Below are 12,541 nucleotides of genomic sequence, written 5' to 3'. Positions count from 1 at the left end.
CCCCGCCCCGCCCCGCCCCCCGGGCCGCCGCGACGCCGGGAGCGCGCGGGCCGCAGAGCCGCGCGTGCCCGAGGCCCGGCCCGGAAAGGGCGGGGCGGGGCCTCGGCCGGCCGCCGGCGGAATGCCGTTCCGGACGGGCGCGGAGCGGAGGCGGCCCCGGGCACCCCGCCGGCCTCCCGCGGCTCCGCGTGAGTGAGGGCACCCGCAGGACAGGTAGGCGACGGCGACCGCGCGCGGAGGGCCCCTCCGGCCGCGGCCCGGGAGCTGCGAGGGCGCTGCCCCGCGGGCACCGCGGGCACCGCCGCCCGCCCTGACGGCTCCCGGCCATTGCGGCAGGCTCGCGGCCGCGCCCCTTACCTGCCGCCGCACTCCCGAACCAGGCGACAGCCGCTTTCTGCACCTTTTCGCACGCTTGAAAGGAAGGCGAGGCAGGTAAGGGGGCTGGGGGCTGGAGGAGGCCGAGCGGGTCCGAGGGGGATGCCCTGGGCAGCCTGGCAGGGTGGGCGTGCCCATCGGCCCCCTGCAGGACTTCCCTGCCCAGGCTTACCTTCCCCCACCCACGTGCCGACCACACGCCGCATCCCGAAGCTTCCCCGGATTGCGCCTCACCACTCTTTTTTTTTTTTAATTTACTTTTTATTCTCATTTTGTACAAATGTTTTTTTTTACATTAATAAAATATTCCTGTTTACAAGTAAACAAAATACCCCTTCTCCCCCTGCCTCAGCGCTCTTTAGGCCCTTCCCAGATTGACTTTCTTTTTTTTTCTTTTTTCTTTTCTTTTGTTTTTTGCAAGGCAAATGGAGTTAAGTGGCTTGCCCAAGGTCACACAGCTAGGTCATTATTAAGTGTCTGAGACCGGATTTGAACCCAGGTACTCCTGACTCCAGAGCCGGTGCTCTATCCACTGGGCCACCTAGCCACCCCATAAAATTGAGTTTCTTGAAGTCTGCAATGTGAAGTCCTAAGAGAAAATTGGACAAGCTGTATTTTATGGAGGCAAATACTAACATGCCTGTCTTTGAGGAAGAAGTTATTAGGCCATAAACTGCCTAGGATGACTTTGGTCATGATTTAGGTTGTTTTTTTTTTAAGGTTTTTGCAAGGCAAATAGGGTTAAGTGGCTTGCCCAAGGCCGCACAGCTGGGTCATTATTAACTGTCTTGAAGCCGTGTTTTAACTCAGGTCCTCCTGACTCCAGAGCCGGTGCTCTATCCACTGGGCCACCTAGCCACCCCATAAGATTGAGTTTCTTGAAGTCTGCAATGTGAAGTCCTAAGAGAAAATTGGACAAGCTGTATTTTATGGAGGCAAATACTAACATGCCTGTCTTTGAGGAAGAAGTTATTAGGCCATAAACTGCTTAGGATGACTTTGGTCATGATTTATGGTTTTTTTTTTTATTTTTTAGGTTTTTGCAAGGCAAATGGGGTTAAGTAGCTTGCCCAAGGCCACACAGCTGGGTCATTATTAAGTGTCTGAGTCCGGATTTGAACTCAGGTCCTCTTGACTCCAGGGCCAGTGCTCTATCCACTGCACCACCCAGCTGCCCCATGATTTAGTTTTTAACAGGAGATTTTGTATTCACTTTGATCATTAAAATGACAGATCAAATCAGCATGCATTTATTAAGCACCCTACTGTATGCTTGCTCTGTGCCAAATGAATACAAAGGAAGTAAAAAATCCAGGTCCTGCTCTTCAAATTTCACACTCTGATGGAGAATGTAATAGGGCATTCGAATGTTGTGAGATGATGGTCTTGATTTTTTTTCAGTGAATATGAGGCTAGGTTCTCAGGGGATAGGAGACTTACAGGCTTAAAGAAGGATGAAGGGGGCAGTTCAGTGGCATAGTGGATAGAGCATGGTCCCTGGAGTCAAGAGGACCTGAGTTCAAATCCGGACTCAGACACTTAATAATGACCCAGCTGTGTGACCTTGGGCAAGCCACTTAACCCCATTTGCCTTGGGAAAACTTAAAAAAAAAAGGCTGAAAAAATTTAGAAAAAGTCACTGTAGTTAGTGGAATACTGAATGGGTTAAGGAACTGGGCCTTCTTTTTTGATCTGCTTGATATATAATAGGTTACTAATATCAGGCAACCAATAAGTCTTTATTAAGCCCCAGTAAGGAGCCAGACACTGTGCTAAGTACTAGAAATGCTAAGTACTGGAGAAACAAACTGAAGCTGAGAATCCTTGCCCTCTAGAAGCTTATAATCTAATGGAGGAGAGATGCAAAGATAAATAAAGTAAGCATATAGTACAGTAAGAGGTCGTTAAGGAGAAAGGCTGTAGAATTAAGAAAGATCATGAAGACTTCTAGTAAAAGTTGATTCTAGTTGGAACTTAAAATAAGTTAGCAAGGTTAGTAGTGGGAGCTAGAGGGATAGAGATATTAGGGATGGTGAGAAAAAGTGCCCAAAGCCAAGAAATAGACTATTTTGTTCATGGAACAGCCAGTAGGTCAGTGTTACTGGATCAAAAATATGTATTAGGGAGTAAGTTTATAAGAAGATTAGAAATGTAGGAGGGATTGATTAGTTTATGAAGGCTTTGAGTACCAAACAGTATGTTGTATTTGATTCCCAGAGGCAAGGTAGGGACTTCAGGAAACTTTAGGAAAATCACTTTAGTGTCTGAATGGATTGTAGTAGAAGAAACATCAGGCAGGAAGACAGGCAGACTCAACAGCTTACTATTAAAATGGTCCAGACCTGAGGTGATGAGAGCCTGTGCTAGAGTGGTAGCAATGTCATTTTTTTTTTTTTAGGTTTTTGCAAGGCAAATGAGGTTAAGTGGCTTACCCCAAGGCCACACAGCTGGGTCATTATTAAGTGTCTGAGACCGGATTTGAACCCAGGTATTCCTGACTCCAAGGCCAGTGCTTTATCCACTATGCCACCTAGCCCCCCCTAGCAATGTCATTTTTGAGAAAAGGATGCATTCAAGAGATATTGCAAAGGTAAAATTGACAGGCCTTGGATATATATGAGTGAAGGCAACATCTTCATCCTGAGATTGAGGCATTGAAAAGATGATGTCAACAGTTAGAGGAAAGATGAGGGGGGGGTGGGTGGGAAAGGGTTTAGGGAGAAAGGTAATGAATTCAGTTTTGGACATATTTAATTTAAATTGGACATCCAGTTCTAGATGTCTGAAAGGCTGTAGGAGATTAGAGGAGAGGTCAACCAAGAACTTGGGTCAGGATGGGTAGAGGAGAACTCAGGGAATGGTATCCCAAAAACTCAGGTAGAAGAAATAGTAAAGAGGAAAGAGTGATCAAAAGTGTCAAACTGAAGAAAAGTCAAGGAGAACAAAGATTGAGTAAAGGTCACTGGATTTGGCAACTAAGAAATCACTAATAACTTTGGAGAGAACAGTTTTAGTCGGATAAGTTTTAAAGCCAGATTTTCTTTATTTTGAATTTTACAATTTTTCCCCCAATCTTGCTCCCCCCCCCACCAAGGCAGTCTGTTAGTCTTTACATTGTTTCCATGGTATGCATTGATCTAAGTTGAATGTGATGAGAGAGAAATCATATCCTTAAGGAAGAAACATAAAGTATGAGATATAATATAGCAGAATTACATAATAAGCTAACTTTTTTTAAAATTAAAGGTAATAGTCTTTAGTCTTCAAACTCCACAATTCTTTCTCAGGATACAGATGACATTCTCCATTGCAGATACCCCAAAATTGTACCTCATTGTTGTCCTGTTGGTATGAGCAAGTCCATCAAGTTTGATCATCACTCCTATGTTGCTGTTAGGGTGTACAGTGTTCTTCTGGTTCTGCTCATCTCCCTCAGCATCAGTTCATGCAAATCCTTTCAGGCTTCCCTGAATTCCCATCCCTCTTCGTTTCTAATTGAACAATAGTGCTCCAGCACATACATATACCACAGTTTATTAAGCCATTCTCCAACTGATGGACATTGAATTCCATTGCTTTTAAGAAGCAATGAGTAATAGTGGAAACCTGATCAAAATCAGGCAGATTTAAGTTCAAGTTTTGATACATACTGACTCTGATGTACAAACAAGTACAGACAAGTCATCTCAAGTGCGTTTGACAAGTCTCAAGCAGTAACTTGCAGAGAAAGTGCCAACTAGCATTAGTGAAGGGAATTTCTTGGCATTCCCTTTGGTTTAAGAGGGGCTAGAGGGGAGTGGGGTAGAGGAAAAGGGATCCACCTAAGAGAAAGTTTGAACTAGAGAGTACACCTCTTATTCAAGAAATAGTGAGTAGGCTGAAATACTGGGAAGTTGGAGAATTAACAGGTTGAAAAGGAGGGGTTCAGAATGCAAGAGATAAATCAGTGATCTCAAGACTGAAAGGATGGCTTAGTATATTAAGGGCTACTATTATCCAAATGTTGTCATCTGATAATTGGAGGAATTAGATAGTTTGAAGAAATGGAAAAGAGATTAAAAGTACAGTTGGAAGAATCTTTAGGATGTCAACATATTGGATGTGGAGGACAAAAAGTTTAAGGTTTTGGTTCTAGGTGATTGAGAGGCAGTGATGGACCTGGATTTTATAGGAAAGACAAAGGAGAAGAATAAGAAAAACTGATAAAAGAAGGAAGGCAGCAACTATGAGTAGACTATTCCTTTTTTCACACCTAAATAGGAAGTTTTCTAGTTTCTTTTCCTGCCACTTAAAGCTAGTTATAACCTTTTTCTGAGTCTGAAAATGTAGACTTTGGAAAGTGGGAAATCATTGAATATTATTGAAGATGCAACTATTTTAGGAAGATTAATCTGGCAACAATTTACAGAGTGGTTTGTAGGTGACCTGGGGGACTAGTTATGAACCTGAAACAGTCCTAGCTTTGAAGTAATGAGGCCCTGAGTTAGAACAAAAAGGAGAAAATAAGAGAAAGATTTTAAAAGAAGAATTCAGTAAGTGTAGTGTTTAGTCAGTGAACATTTATTAAGTACTCGCTCTCAATCTAAATGAGGTGATGCAAATAAATGTGTACAAACTAGTTATATACAGGATAAATAGGAATTAATTAAAAGTGGGAGGATGTTAGAATTAAGAGGGTTGGGAAAGACATCCCGTAGAATTTGGAATTTTATCTGGGACATAAAACCAGCCAGTATGTAGGTGGAGATAAGGAGGGACAGCATTCCAGATATGGGGGACAGCTGGAGAAAACGCCCCCAGTCAAGTGATGCAGTATCTTGTTTGTGGAATAGGGTGGAGGTCAGTGTCACTGGATCCAAGAGTAAGTATATGGTGAAGTGTGTGGTATGAGAACACTGGAAGGGTAGGAAAGGTCGAGGTTAGGAAGAGCTTTGAACTTCAAACAGGATTTTGTATCTGGCAACAGATTTAATAGTCAGGGTGGTAAATACTGAGGAGTCCAAGATGACTCCTAGGTTGTGAGTGAGGTATTGAGATGATGTTGTTGGCCTCTACAATAACAGGAAAGTTTGGAGAAAAAGTTAGGAGAAAAGATTTTGATTGATGGGTTTTGAACATGTTTAGTTTTAAAATGTTTATAGATAACTATCCAGTTCAAGATGTCTAAAAGGCAAGTGGAGATGAGAGATTGGAGGACAGCAAAGAAATTAGGGCAGGATTTGAAAGTCATCAGCATAGAGATGGTAATTATATATGTGAGAGCTAATGTGTACAAGTAGTAGGGAGGAAGAAGAGAAGATGGTCCAGCCTTATAGGACCTTATGAGATACCTATAATTAGGGGGCATGATCTCAAAGAGGATCAAGCAAAGGAGATAGAGGAGCAGTAGTCAGGTAGAGGAGAACCAGGAGATTGATGTTCTGAAAAAACTAGAAAGAAGAGAATATCAAGGAGGAGAGAATGATCAATAATGTCAAAGACTATTGAGAGGTTGAGGAAAATAAGAAATGAGATTGAGATGAAAGAAAAAAGTCAGAGACAATTTAGAGAGTTTGAATCTGGATTATTCCTTAGAGACACAATGAAATCAGAATCTTAGATTGAACCTCTCATCTCATCCAAGCCCTTCATTTTACTGATAAAGAAAATTGACCTTCTGAAAACTGAAATGACTTGTCATTTAAATTTTAGTTTTCTGACAGAGAGGATAATTCAAGGATAACTGTTTGGAAAAAAGATGATTATTTTAGTTGGGATATATATAGATATAGATATAGATATATAGTATTTAGACTTGTAAGTACATTAGAATGTGAACTCCTCTTCACACATACCCACAACTTCATTGGCTAAGGTATACAACTGAAAATTGTTTAGACCTGGAGATAGGGATTTGCTATCATTTATTTAAAGCTTGAGGTTATCTATTCCAACTTCCTTCTTTTACTGATGAAGAAATTGAGTCCAGGAGAGAGAAAGTTATTTTCTCTAGGTAAAATAGGTAAAAGGCAGGATTCAATTTCTCCTCTGGAGCCATCTGGGTCCAGTGGCCAGATATGAATCAGGAGATGGCCCTGGATGTGAGACAATCAGGATTAAGTGACTTGCCTAAGGTCACATAGCTAGTATAAGTCAAATATCTGAGGCTGGATTTGAATTTCTGTCCTCCTGACTACCAGGCCAGTGCTCTATCTACTGTGCCATCTAGCTGCCCCTGAGGACCTCATGCCTGGAATAGACTTGATCTTCATTTTTTAGCTTCCCAGTAACTCCCTATTTTTGCACACATTTCTCCTTCTTTGCCCCCTCCCCCAATTTCTCCAGGACAATATAAATTCTTTGGAAAAAGTGATAATTTTATGCTTTGTGAACTGTGGGTTCTTTAAAAAAAGGTCGTTGGAATTGAAACCAGAAGGCTATGAAGGTTGTGCTTCTGATTGATCAGGAAGAATGAGGATTTGAGTTAAGATTCTAGGATTAGGCCCATCAGAGGTTATCTCTGACCTTTAAGAACAAGTTTTTTTTTTTTTGAAAGGTTTTGGTATTAAAATCAGATTGCAGTGACTAGTTCCAATGGAGGGGATAACTCCTTTGAGAAATTTGGCAATAAAAGGAAGGGCTTTAGCTCTTAGGGTAGGCATTCAAGCATAAGTTGTTGTTGGGGTTTGTTTTTTTTTTTTGTATGTTTGCTTTACTACTAGATTAGGAGAAATTCCCAGAAGTAGACAAAAGAGTAATATTTACTAGGGGAGAATAATTGAGGATTAGGGTCTCTACTGGAAGGTATGGGAGAGGTAGCACATATGGGGAGGCTTAATGATTGAACGAGGGGAGGAAACTTCTTTCTCTGAACCTGGAGGAAATTTTTTAGTGTTTTGAAGCTAAAATAGGAATTTATACAAAGTAGAAATAGGGCACTGGGGGTTTTTTATTTAAGAATCTGAAATTAAGACCAATTTATCCCTTATCTATTTTGTTTTAGGTTTTTTATTTTTTTTTTTTGCAAGGCAAACTGGGTTAAGTGGCTTGCCCAAGGCTACACAGCTAGGTAATTATTAAGTGTCTGAGGCTGGATTTGAACTCAGGTACTCCTGACTCCAGGGCCAGTACTTTATCCACTATGCCACCTAGCTGCCCCTCTATTTTGTTTTGTACAAAGGTTGGGAGTATACTGTCTTCCTCCTTAGATTGTAAGCTCCTTGTGTGTAGACTGTCTTTTTGCCTAGTCAGTGCTCCTTGAACTTGACTTGTTTTCTGATTTGTAAATGACATGCTAATTGTAAGTGATTCTTTTATTAAACAAGTCAGATAAACATTTTTTCAGATTTTAAAGTTATTTTATATCACATATATAGTATTTGAAAATAATAAAATAATTTCTCTGAGAAGATTGCTTAATTCTGAGTTTTTACAAATTTTACAAATTTCCCACTGAGTCTTAACTGTTAATTTCTTATCTCATTCTTTTAGGACAAGCATGATTGTTGCAATTTTGTAGTATTTAGTTTTCAATTGTTTTGTTGTTTTTTTCTCTTTAAATATTTAGAACACTTGTGTGTATGATTTTCCTGCTCCTGCCTTCCTCTGTCTACATCTATACTTGTTCTTTCATACTTATCCATATTTATCATATATATATATATATACACATATATATTTATCATATATATATATATACATATATAGCTTTTTTACATCTTAGTAATATATAACTGTCTTATACCATAAGTTGTTTAACCATTTCTTAATTATAAACATATCACTTCTTCGGTCTGTTTTGTTCTTTTTGTTGTGTTGTCAACTCATATCCAACTCACCATGACCCCATTTGAAGTTTTCTTGGCAAAGATACTGGAGTGGTTTACCATTTCCTTCTCCAATGCATGTTGAACATGAGGAACAGGGTTAAGTGACTTGCCCTGGGTCCTCCAGCTCTAGGAAGAGTCTGACACTGAATTTGAATTCATGAATATGAATCTTCCTGATCACTGATTCTAAGCCTTGTGCTCTCTCTATATTCTGCCACCTAGCTAGCTCATTAATCTCTTGGGGCTTGTGTATAGCAGTGGAAATCTATAGATTAAAGAGTAACTATTTTATTCATTTTCTTTGCATAATTCCAAATTGCTTTTCAGAATAGTTTGGATTACTTCATAGCACTAAGTATGCCCAATCTTTCCCCAATCCCTCCAATTTTGAGCTTTGCCATCTTGGTCATTTTTGCTGTTTTGCTATTTGTGACTTGAGAATTCTGGGTTGTTATGTTTTCTTTTATTAGTAATTTGTAGCATTCTTTCATACGATTGTTAATTCTTCTGTTTGAAAACTGTCTAGCCTTGTCAAATGAATGAATGTGTGAAAGGCCATTTATTAAACCTTTACTGTGTACACGACCTTAGGCTTTAAAAGGAAAGGCAGTTAAAGCCAAGAGAGAATTATTTCAATTCAGTTGATCCCTTTGGTTATCCCTTGAATTTTACTTTGTGCATCTACAAAATTTTTCTGAGAAGGAATCCATAGACTTTATTAGATTTTTCACAGAGATCCATGAAACTCTAGTTAAATTCTAATTTCTGCAAGGGTACTTTCAGCTTTTCCTGTAGTTCGTATCAAATAGGAAAATTGAGGGATCACTGAGGTTTATTTCTGATTCTTCCTTGTTTAGTCTGTATTATTGAATTTTTATATTTTTTACCATTATCAAATATTTTTAAATTACCTCTTCATAATAAAATTGGAGTTCTGAAAGGGATATTCCTGCTTTACCTTTCCCTTTTTTCATTATTGTTATTTTTTATATTATATATCCCAACTTTAGTGAAACTGAATTTCTCACTCAGTTTTTTGCTGATTCCTAGAATTTTCTAAATAAAGCATTATGTAATCAGACAATATGAATAATTTTGTTCCTCTTTTCTCATCTTTATATTTTTTGATTTTTATTTCTTAATGCTATTGTTTCTAATTCTAGAACATTTGAAGAAAAGCAATCCTTTTTTTACTCTGATATTTGGGAAAACTGCTTTTGAAGTGATTTGAAAACTATTTCCTTTTTTTTTTTGCAAGGCAAATGGGGTTAAGTGGCTTGCCCAAGGCCACACAGCTAGGTAATTATTACGTGTCTGAGGCCAGATTTGAACTCAGGTACTCCTGACTACAAGGCCGGTGCTCTATCCACTGTGCCACCTAGCTGCCGCCCCATTTCCTTTTTTTAAAAAGAGATTTTATTTATTTTGAGTTTTACAATTTTTCGCCTAATCTTACTTCCCTCCCCCCACCCCCCCCCAGAAGGCAGTTTGCCAGTCTTTACATTGTTTCCATGGTATACACTGATCCAAATTGAATGTGATGAGAGAGAAATCAAATCCTTAAGGAAAAAGCATAAAGTATAAGAGATAGCAAGATCAGACAATAAGATATCAGTTTTTTCCCTAAATTAAAGGTAATAGTCCTTGGTCTTTGTTCAAACTTCACAGTTCTTTCTCTGGATACAGATGGCATTCTCCATTGCAGACGGCCACAAATTGTCCCTGATTGTTGCACTGATAGAATGAACAAGTCCATCAATGTTGATCATCACCCCCAAGTTGCTGTTAAGGGTGTACAGTGTTTTTCTGGTTCTGCTCATCTCACTCAGCATCAGTTCATGCAAATTCCTCCAGGCTTCCCTGAATTCCTGTCCCTCCTGGTTTCTATTAGAACAATAATGTTCCATAACATACATGTACCACAGTTTGCTAAGCCATTCCCCAATTGAAGGACATTTGCTTGATTTCCAGTTCTTTGCCACCACAAACAGGGCTGCTATGAATATTTTTGTACAAGTGATGTTTTTACCCTTTTTTCATCATCTCTTCAGGATCTAGATAGACCCAGTTGTGGTATTGCTGGGTCAAAGGGTATGCACATTTTTGTTGCCCTTTGATTGTAGTTCCTGACTGCTCTCCAGAAAGGCTGGATGAGTTCACAGCGCTACCAACAATGTATTAGTGTCCTAGATTTCCCACAGCCCTTCCAACAATGATCATTGTCCTTTCTGGTCATATTGCCAGTCTGAGAGTTGTGAGGTGGTACCTCAGAGAGGCTTTAATTTGCATTTCTCTAATAAATTAATGATTTAAGCTATTTCAGCTGCTTTTTTTATTTTCAGCTATTTTTTGCAAGGCAAATGGGGTTAAGTGGCTTGCCCAAGGCCACACATCTAGGTAATTATTAAGTGTTTGAGGCAGGATTTGAACTCAGGTCCTCCTGACTCCAGGACTAGTGCTCTATCCACTGTGCCACCTAGCTGCCCCTAAGCTATTTCCTTTTGAAAATAATTCTAGCTCTTGGTTTTAGATTAGATAATTTGTGTCATATTTAAAAGATCATTTTTATGATCTTTGTAGTTTTTTTAAGCATAAATGAGGATTGATTGCATCATTTATTTATTGATATAATAATGGGTTGCTATAGCTAAAAACGTAAAGACTTAAGGAGGTCATGACGAACTCAAAAAAAACAGGAGTAAAGGATTATTAAAGAATTATATGACAGAAATAGGACTGGACATGTGTCAAGAATGAAGGGTGACAAGTGGATAGCTAGAAAACTCAGTTCTCTTGCAAAATCAGGAGAAGGAAAAAAAATTCCAGTGCACTTAGTTCAAATCTGGCTCAGCCACTTCTCAGCCTCTGTCCCAGCTACCATCTTATGTTGGCAAATAATATCTCCATCCCTGTGGTCTTCTTAAAATAGTGAGTTCCTTCCCCAAGGCTTTCATTTGAGGGATTCCTTATACTAATACCAATATACCAATACATCAATGTGTAGGGACTTCTTACTTTCTGGACTACTTTTCTACTTTCTCCCACACACTTCCTGCTGTTCTCTTTTATTTATTGTTTTACATCTTTAGAATGTAAGTTTCTTGAAGGTAGTTTCTTTTTTTTTTTTTGTGAATTTATTTGTAATCCCAGTTCTTAGCACTTTGCTTTGTGCTTTGCTTATAGTACTTGGCAAATGATTTTTTCCCCCTCTTTTTATATCTATCTCTGTATGTATCCATCCATCCATACATCTATACATCCATACATCTGGAACGTTGGGCTGTACTCCTTGAGGTGAAATTTGGGGCAAATATAGTTGAGTCCCACCAGCAGGATGGGTAGGTGAGACTGCTTTGTAATACCCATTATTGGAGAAAACTCCAAAATTGATGAGGTCACATATCCACTTGCGTATTGATATATTGAGGATTTATGTTTTTATCCCCAATATGATTAATTATTTTAATTGTTTTGCTAATGTTGAATTGTCCTTGAATTTTTGTTTTAGATCTAACTTAATCAGAATGAATGGCTTTTTTGGAAAAATCTTTTTCATCTTCTTGCCAGCTTTTTGCCTTGCCTTTTTGCCAGGATTTTATTTAGCATATCTGAATTGATACTCACAAATGACATTGGACTGTAGCTCTCTCCTTTCAAAACTTTTTATAGGTAGATTTATATTTTCTAAAATTAATAAATGTTTGTTTTTCTCTCTCTCTGTTACATTTCTTTTTACCATTGGGGCAGAGGAAAAAGGAAAAGCAAAACTTTTATAACAAATAATACATAGTCAAGCAGAAGAAATTCCCATTGATTGTAGCAAAAAAAATTTTTTCTCTCATTATGCATGTTTCATCTACCATCTTTCTAACAGGTGCTCTGTTTTCTGGAATCATGATCCAATATTACATTATTTAGAATTTTGAAGTAGTTCTGCTTCAACACAACTGAGAATTCAAAGATACAGAGAATTAGCTACAAAATATAAAACATCTAAATTAAGAGAGACCTCAAACAAATCTTAAATAATTCAATTTGAGGAAAGGAAATTGAAGTAGTTTTAAAGAAACTATTAAGGTGTGGAGGTGGGGGACAGCACCCAGTTTAAATGTTTTTTTTACAGGAGAGTTCTACCAAACTTTTAAAGAATAAGTAGTAACTTATGGAAGGAACTGATTTAGTTGCATTCCCCAAAGATAAAAAAATGGTCACTTATGCTTGTGAAATGCTATGAAATATGCTCAAAGTCACTAATCATTAGAGAAATGAAAATTAAATCAACTCTGAGATATTATGATACACCCATAGAATTGATAAAGTTGACAAAAAAAGGGAAAAGACTAACGTGGGGGATGCTG

The 12,541-nt window shown here is 38.8% G+C and overlaps 1 protein-coding gene across 4 annotated transcripts in view; it reads left to right on the top strand.

The window, feature by feature from the left end:
- Positions 1–153: 153 nt before the first annotated feature.
- The window catches only part of POLR3G (RNA polymerase III subunit G), a 73,046-nt gene continuing 60,658 nt past the window's right edge, over positions 154–12,541 (top strand). For 2 of the 4 annotated variants that reach the window (XM_074206690.1, XM_074206689.1), the window contains exon 1: positions 348–432. The gene's annotated coding sequence lies outside the window, so the exon portion shown is untranslated. Of the gene's footprint in view, positions 214–267; positions 433–12,541 lie in introns of those variants that run through there. The other 2 variants (XM_074206692.1, XM_074206691.1) reach the window with 2 other exon arrangements.

Source organism: Macrotis lagotis, chromosome X (genome assembly GCF_037893015.1).
Source record: "Macrotis lagotis isolate mMagLag1 chromosome X, bilby.v1.9.chrom.fasta, whole genome shotgun sequence".
In the NCBI taxonomy this organism is placed as follows: Eukaryota; Metazoa; Chordata; class Mammalia; order Peramelemorphia; family Peramelidae; genus Macrotis; species Macrotis lagotis.
The sequence above is the reverse complement of the archived record's forward strand: the minus strand, read 5'-3'. Positions and strand labels throughout refer to the sequence as shown.